The sequence below is a fragment of the Sarcophilus harrisii genome, chromosome 3, assembly GCF_902635505.1.
Source record: "Sarcophilus harrisii chromosome 3, mSarHar1.11, whole genome shotgun sequence".
In the NCBI taxonomy this organism is placed as follows: Eukaryota; Metazoa; Chordata; class Mammalia; order Dasyuromorphia; family Dasyuridae; genus Sarcophilus; species Sarcophilus harrisii.
In genome coordinates, this window is record NC_045428.1 from 397,922,187 (window position 1) to 397,930,733 (window position 8,547).

The 8,547-nt window shown below is 38.1% G+C and overlaps 1 pseudogene; it reads left to right on the top strand.

Moving 5' to 3' along the window:
- The first annotated feature begins 218 nt into the window (after nucleotides 1-218).
- On the top strand, nucleotides 219-5,424 carry LOC116422440 (annotated as a pseudogene).
- Nucleotides 5,425-8,547: the final 3,123 nt, after the last annotated feature.

Sequence of the window (8,547 nt, forward strand, 5' to 3'; positions counted from 1 at the left end):
GTTGATTGCTGTTCTCTCTGCACAGGGACATTAGCAATTATCTTTTTTTAAAAGAGCCTTATCATTGGAAACTCAGCTAATGATCTTTTTCTTTTTTCTGCTTCTTTGTATCTAGTGCCTGGTATTCTAATAGTACTCTAATGTTTTCAAAAATTGCCCCAAGTCACTCTCATGTAAGCATTGACAGCTATCAGGCACTTCTTGACTCTACACCACCCACTCCATAATTTGGCTTTCCTCTCCCTCTCTCCTTCATGCTCACACACAACTTTTTCCTTCCTCATCCATAAACACCCCAACTTTACTGCCATTGCAAGTTTCAGGGATCAACAGACCACCCCTTACCCTTACCCTTCTTACAAGGAAAGGAAAAGATGATGGAAACTTGACACAATATTTTTGAAAGGGTCCTACTGTCTTTAAAGCTTATTAGATGCATTAAAGCTGTTCTTTAGCCCAAATTTATTTAGATGAGTCTTTTCCTGACTACTACCATCTCAGTTTAATACCTCCCTTTCGCCATAATATATAGAAAGTATTACCCTTTTTTCCTTGAAGGATATTTTTGATGAGATATATTGGACTGTTAAATGCTAGGAACTCACTATTCTAGAAGGGGAAATGCATTTAAAATGCTATGAATTACTGTGAAGCCTGAATGAAGGATGATGAACTTGTCAGTAAGGAATGGACTTACCACTGCTTCAAATGCAGGAAGGTGTTCATTGTTTAGGAAGAGAGTACCTTATTAGCATTTGTAAAAAAGGATTAAAGTATTCAGTCATTTATTTTAAAAATAAGTAAACAGAAGCCTGACTTTAATGTGGGGTCTCCCTCTAGGATCATATTATGGATATCATTTCATAGGTTCAATTATGTGTGTAAACTTTGTTCAATAATACCCCTTTGAATTGCATCCAACAAACTCCTTATACCAATTTCAGTTATCTTTAGAATAGTTTATATTTTTTAAAAAGTATATAAAATAATATGAAATAAGATTGGGTGAAATTTTATCCACTCAGAGGTGGTTTGACAGATTAAGTTCAGTGATTAATTTAAATAGTAGAATTAATATTTTAAGCTAGAGTGGTAGAAAGTTTATTATTCAAACCATCTTTTGGCTAGGGGAGGAAGAAGTATGGAGGGAGTTATCAAGAAACCATAATTGTTCTATTTTAATAAAAGTAATTTTAAATGAGATTAATCCTTTGAAATTATTTATTATTTACTTTATTTTTATCATGGAGATAAGCAAAATTAATTCTGTAATGGAAGTCCAGTAATTGAATTAAGTGACTTTAAAAGAAGATAAGAATTCACCCTCCTGAGGGTTTGATAATTTTTTTCACTTAAATGATGTTGAACTGTTTTTTTTTTTAGCATTTCAATTGTAATAAGGCTTGACAGAAAGTTGTTTTTAATATACCTTGAGAGAAAGAGGATGAAAAACATTCCACAGGTGGCTTTTTTTTCTTAGTGTATGGAAAAATCTTTGAGAGAAACTGATTTGGCAGAATTTTGCCTTCTGAAATATTTCCATATATTTTATCTTGACCACACAACAACATTAACTACTAGAAACAAATGAAATTATCCTATTTTTAAATGTTTCCCATAACTTCGAGTATTATAATTGGAAGGAATTTCAAAGACCCTCTAATCTACATATAGAATATACAAATTGTCGGTCAGCTTTTGCTTGAATACTTTCAGAGAATTAACTCCTTCCTAAGGCAGCCTATTCCATGCCTTTGTCTCCTTACCTCAAGCCTAAATTTGGCTTTTTGAAATTTCATTCCACTATGGCTTTTCAGAGGTCTTGTGTATTTATTTGGTTACACCTCATTGCTTGGTCTTCCTGATTTTGCCTGAGAGTGATAGGATTGTGGATTGAGAACTGGCAAAGGCTCTCAAGGTCATCTAGTCAAACCCCTGTTTTTTATAAAAAAGTAAATGGATATCAGAAGGCTGTATTTTTTCTGTAGTAATCAGAGCCTTAATTCTAACTCAGATCCTGTGACATTAAACCCACCAGTCTTTACAATCTCATTCTCTTAGCCCTGGAGCATGCTAAAAGATACTTTTCTTCTGACTTTGCTGTCTAGCTTATATATATACCTCATAATGTAGTCATTTTGCAATTTTCATATTTATTACACTATTTGATCACAAATGAGACAGGCAAGGTAACATTTTTTCATTCATTTCTTCAATGTACATTAGATCTCCACTTTTCATACTCAATGGGAAGAATTAAACCAAAAAGTGTATTTTGGTAAGCCAAACCCCTGATTTGAAAATTAATGGTAATGGGAAATATTGACAAATGTAAGTTTGGAAAAAATCCATTTTCTGCTTGTTGGGTGCATCAATAATCTTGTCAGTAGCCTTCAACCTCTCAACTCATTCTGAAATAATAGCTTTCTAAGGAGAAAATATCCTGTATCTCTAACATGTCCTTGAATCCATCCCTATTATGCTGTATTTCTTTTCTCCAAAATTTGTCTTAGTTACATGTTATGTCTTAATTTTATAATACTTTTGATGTTGGGATTCAAACTTCCAAGTCAAAGACAATTTGCTTTACATTATCTCATAATTCTAATAATTAGGAAAAGACCCTTTTGTTGCTTTCTAACTTATTTTAATATTCTAATGGTATAATTAAATGAAGGTTGACATATAGAATTTTTTTTTTTTTATTAGGTTCCATTTCCTGTAAAGGTTATACAGAAGGAAGACTATCATTTTAGCAGATTTCTTTTTAGATTAAGCAATTTCAGTCTAAAGAAATAATTTAAGTAAACGACAAAGAGGTTGTTTGTTACAGCCTGCTGAAGAAATCTTGACAGATGAATTTTAACTTGACCTTTGCCAATTGTATGGCTTCCTTTTTTCTATGAATGTAAAGTATATCACTTTATGTTTGTGGAAAAATAAGCATGAATTTTAAGTTAATAAAAACTTTTCCGGAAGGACACACTAAGTAATTTTCTTATTTTTCATTTTCATTTATGTCATAGAATAAATGTTAAAGTTTGATCTCCCCTCCAAGCCCCACATTTCATTTAAACATGGGAGACATTGGCACGGGACCTTCCATCATGGTGTGCCCTCATCAGAAAACTTCTGTGCTCTAGGAGCAGAAGTGAATTAGTTCAGAAGAAACTAAAGATTCACATAATGAGAGAATCTACCCCAAATGTTCGTATCTGTTCCTTGCCTGTGGTAGGCAGAGCATTTAGTCAGCTAGTCGGACACATTATAACTTGACTCTAACAATGTCATTTTGGTCTTCAAGAACGAAGGGCAGCGGTTGCCTGTTCTCAGTCTACTACTCCTGTGACTTATGAGCACTCGGCATCATGTGGAATCACCGCAGCGGCTGCCTTCAGCCCACAACTACAACCTGCAAGAGCAGCGGGGTCACTGGAAGGAGCAGGAGGCAGCTTTAAGGAAGGCTGGGCGGGAACAGCACCTGATGAGCAAGAGATTGCTGAAGGACGGTGACCTAGAAGAAGCCAGAAGTGAGTTCCAGAACAAGCCCCTGGAAGAGCTGGCGGTGCTACACTTAGCTGGGTATCTCAACAGGCAACTGAGAAGGAGGCTTTAATCAGCCTCCGCATGGCCTCTAGCATCCTGAGACATGGCAGGCTTTTATCCGGCTAGAAGGCAGTAGTTGGACACTCGTTGTACTCCTGACTAGCACCTGGGCTTCATTCCACGTGGAGGCGGCTCAATGTCTGCATGAACCCATGCTGACGGTGGCGGAAGCCTTCTGCCTTCCACATCCCTATACCCTCACACACCATTCTGGGCACAGTGCTGACTTCATAGAGCTATGTCTACACAGTAGGTAACCTGGCTCTGGAGAGTGAGTCTGAGGAGGCAGCTTCTTCCACAGGTATTATTCCAGCTTGCTCTTTATGCATCGCCCTCCCATGCAGCTGTTCTGGAAGCTCTTGCCTACACTGTCAGAACTTTTTGCAGGCCAGTGAAGCTCCTAAAGAAATCATTCCCTTTGTCTTGGGCTCTGCCATTCTCTCGAACATACTTTGACTTCTACACCTTACCCCAGAAATGGGGGCTATAAGTTACTGTGGAGTTTTTCCTGGTGCCTTCACTACATTATCTTCAGCCAGCTGAATAATCCACTCTTTATTTCCCAAGGAGCTTTGTATATTCTGGGGCTATGGTTGATGGACTTGGCTAGGGCTGCTCAGGATTTGTGAATCCAGGACTCAATCTGTTAGCCTGTCCAGTACTTCAGTGCTTTGGTAACTTGCTGGCAGAGAAAGGAGCAGCACATGTTGAGATCCAAGCGGATTTTGGAGATGAGCAAATTTTAGTGGTCATCTTTATTCTCATGGAGTTCTTCATCCAGCATCAACCAAGTCTGGTTCTTGAGTGCCTCTAGGTCCTCAGTAACCTCACTAAAAAATCCTGGCTTTTGAATAGCATTGCTCTCTTTGGATTGGATGGGATGCATGCTGGTACTCACAATTCTGTGCAGCATTGCTGGGAAGGGCCCTTTCTATTGCCAGAGGCTCTGCCCCGGCCCATTACTCCCTCACGTGCTAAATATCCTGGTAGGCCAGAGCCTGGAGCTGTTGCACCTGCTGTTTGTACCCCAACCTGAGGCAGCTCAGGACTACAGCATGCTGGACAGAGGCCTTGGAGAAACACAAAGGAGAGCTTTACTTACCTCCAGGGACACATACAAGCTCTTCAGGAGGTGGCACTTCTCAGTGCCACTGAGAGGAAGTTCACTTGTACCAAATTCACTGGTATATCATCTTTCTCATTTGCTTGTATGAGCCAGCCCTGTTTTTCTGTGGTTCAGAAGTTATCATCTATGGTCCAGTTATTTTTCTCTTCAAGTCTGACTAAATGGCACTAGGTCCTGGCTGCTCAGAGTCTCGTCACAGTTTCTATCTCCCTTTCTTTGTTTTCCCTCTTTTGTATATCACAGTTTCTCTTAGAACTGAAAAGTTGCATTACATTAAATTTCTTCAGTCACCAAAAAAACCAACCAAAGGACAACAGGCAATCAAGTCACTATACATTGTCACTGCACTTTGTGTTCTAATCTAACCTTAAACCCACCTTACCTCCACTTATTCCTGTGTCTCTTAGGGGCACCACCATTTTTTCCATCCAGGTTAGCCACCTAAAAGTCATCTTATCCATTTTCATTCAACTGCCTTACCTTGTCGATTACCAAGTTTTACAGATTTGATGCCCTTAATATGCATCTCTCTCTTCACACCACAACTATACTAATTGAAAACTCACCATCTCTTGAATATTGTTGAGTCATTTCAGTCATGTCCAACTCTCTGTAAGCCCATTTGGGTTCTCTTGGCAAATCTACTGGAATGGTTTGCCATTTCCTTTTCCAGCTTGTTTTATAGATGAGGAAACTGAGGCAAGCAGTGACTTGCCCAAGCCTCGAGGTCAGATTTGAACAAGTCTTCCTAACTTCAGGCCTGGTACTCTATTCACTGTGCCACCTAGCTGCCCAACTACTGCAGTAGCCCAGTTGGTCTCGGCATTCAGGCTCCGCCACTCCTTAGGCCTATTGTTTGTGTATGAAACTGCAGGGGCTTCACAATAAATCTAGGTTAAAATAGAAACATTTGTTTGGCATTTAAAGTCCTCTGCAATCTTGCTGGAGCATCCCTTTCCAGCCTCCTTTAGATTTTTATCTTTAACACATCATGCTGGCCTTCTTGTACCTCACATATGCTACTTTTCAAAGCCCCCTGGCCCTTTGCATAGGCCTTATTCTGTGGTATAAATAAAAATGAAATTTCATATACAATGTTCTTGTTCACTTCTGCCCCTTTAAAATCTCTACCTCCTTTCAGGATTCTGCTGAAGTGCCACCTTTTTCTTTTTCTTTCTTTTTTTTTTTTTATTTAATAGCCTTTTATTTACAGGATATATACATGGGTAACTTTACAGCATTAACAATTGCCAAACCTCTTGTTCCAATTTTTCACCTCTTACCCCCCCACCCCCTCCCCTAAATGGCAGGATGACCAGTAGATGTTAAATATATTAAAATATAACTTAGATACACAATAAGTATACATGACCAAAACGTTATTTTGCTGTACAAAAAGAATCAGACTCTGAAATATTGTACAATTAGCTTGTGAAGGAAATCAAAAATGCAGGTGTGCATAAATATAGGGATTGGGAATTCAATGTAATGGTTTTTAGTCATCTCCCAGAGTTCTTTTTCTGGGTATAGCTAGTTCAGTTCATTACTGCTCCATTAGAAATGATTTGGTTGATCTCGTTGCTGAGGATGGCCTGATCCATCAGAACTGGTCATCATCTAGTATTGTTGTTGAAGTATATAATGATCTCCTGGTCCTGCTCATTTCACTCAGCATCAGTTCGTGTAAGTCTCTCCAGGCCTTTCTGAAATCATCCTGTTGGTCATTTCTTACAGAACAGTAATATTCCATAATTTTCATATACCACAATTTATTCAGCCATTCTCCAACTGATGGACATCCATTCAGTTTCCAGTTTCTAGCCACTACAAAAAGGGCTGCCACAAACATTCGTGCACATACAGGTCCCTTTCCCTTCTTTATAATCTCTTTGGGATATAATCCCAGTAGTAACACTGCTGGATCAAAGGGTATGCACAGTTTGATAACTTTTTGAGCATAGTTCCAAACTACTCTCCAAAATGGTTGGATTCGTTCACAACTCCACCAACAATGAATCAATGTCCCAGTTTTCCCACATCCCCTCCAACAATCATCATTATTTTTTCCTGTCATCTTAGCCAATCTGACAGGTGTGTAGGGGTATCTTAGAGTTGTCTTAATTTGCATTTCTCTGATTAATAATGACTTGGAGCATCTTTTCATATGACTAGAAATAGTTTCAGTGAAGTGCCACCTTTTTCAAGAAGTCTTTCTATTATTCTTAATTGTTTTTTTTTTAATAGCTTTTTATTTACAAGATATATGTATGGGTAATTTTTCAGCATTGACAATTGCAAAACCTTTTGTTCCAATTTTTCCCCTCCTCCCTACCCCCTCCCCCAGATGGCAGGCAGACCAATACATGTTAAATATGTTAAAATATATGTAAAATACAATATATGTATACATATCCATGCAGTTATTTTGTTGCACAAGAAGAATCGGACTTTGAAATAATGTACAATTAACCTGTGAAGGAAATAAAAAATGCAGACAGACAAAAACAGAGGGATTGGGAATGCTATGGAATGGTTCACACTCATTTCCCAGAGTTCTTTCACTGGGTGTAGCTGGTTCTATTCATTATTGAACAAATGGGACTGATTTGGTTTATTTCATTGCTGAAGAGAGCCACATCCATCAGAATTGATCATATAGTATTGTTGTTGAAGTATATAATAATCTGATTCTGCTCATTTCACTCAGCATCAGTCCGTGTAAGTCTCTCCAGGCTTTTCTGAAATCTTCCTCTGGTCATTTCTTACAGAACAATAATATTCCATAACATTCATATACCACAATTTGTTCAGCCATTCTCCAACTGATGGGCATCCACTCAGTTTCCAGTTTCTAGCCACTACAAATAGGGCTGCCACAAACATTCTTTATACCCCATCTCGAATCCCTTTATATCTGAGTATATCTATCCAAGTATACTGTCCTCCCCTCCTAATAGCTCATAAGCTCCTTAAGGCAAGAATTGGCTTACTTTTGTATTTGTATTCTTCATATCTTTCATGGACTAAATAAAACTTTATTGGTTGGTCAATGATAGGGTAGGAACACAGGAGCAGTAGTGAAGCTTTTAAAATTGGTGACTAATTTTATTTATTATGCATCAACTACCGTGTTAGGCATTGAACATAAAAGAAGAGTGAAATGTAGCCTGCCCTAAAAGAACTTCTTGAAGGCTAAATGGCTCAGTGGGTAGAAAATGCCCCCCAGTCAGAAAGACCTGAATTCAAATCCAGCTTCAGACACTTACTAGCTGTGTGAACCTGGGCAAGTCATTTGATCTCTCTTTGCCCTAATCCACTGGGGAGGGAAATGGGAAACCACTCTGATATATTTGCCAGGAAAATCCTATACTATTGGCAGACTATGCTCCACAGGGTCATGAATAGTTGGACAAAGTGGAACAACTGAGGAACAAAGGAACTTACATTTTAATGAGGAATGCAATATGTAAATAAGTATATTATATGCTTGGAGGTGGGTGCTAATATATGCCTAATTGCCTCACCCAAAAAGTGTGTGTGTGTGTGTGTGTGTGTTTTAACTAAAAAAGAAATCCCAGAAGTTTCAGTTGAATGTTAAGGTCTGAAATCTTATTGCAGAGGGCTTAGAAAAAAATGAGAGGAGGAAGTAGAGGCATTTAATATAGATGACTTTCTCAAATGTGGAGAAAGAAGCAATATAGGAGTCTTGTAGATGGAAGGGTGAAGTAGGGATATTTTTTAGCCCTAGAACTAAAACTAAAATATATTCAAGGAATCAAGATGCATCAATTGGCATAGTATATATTTTTTTAATC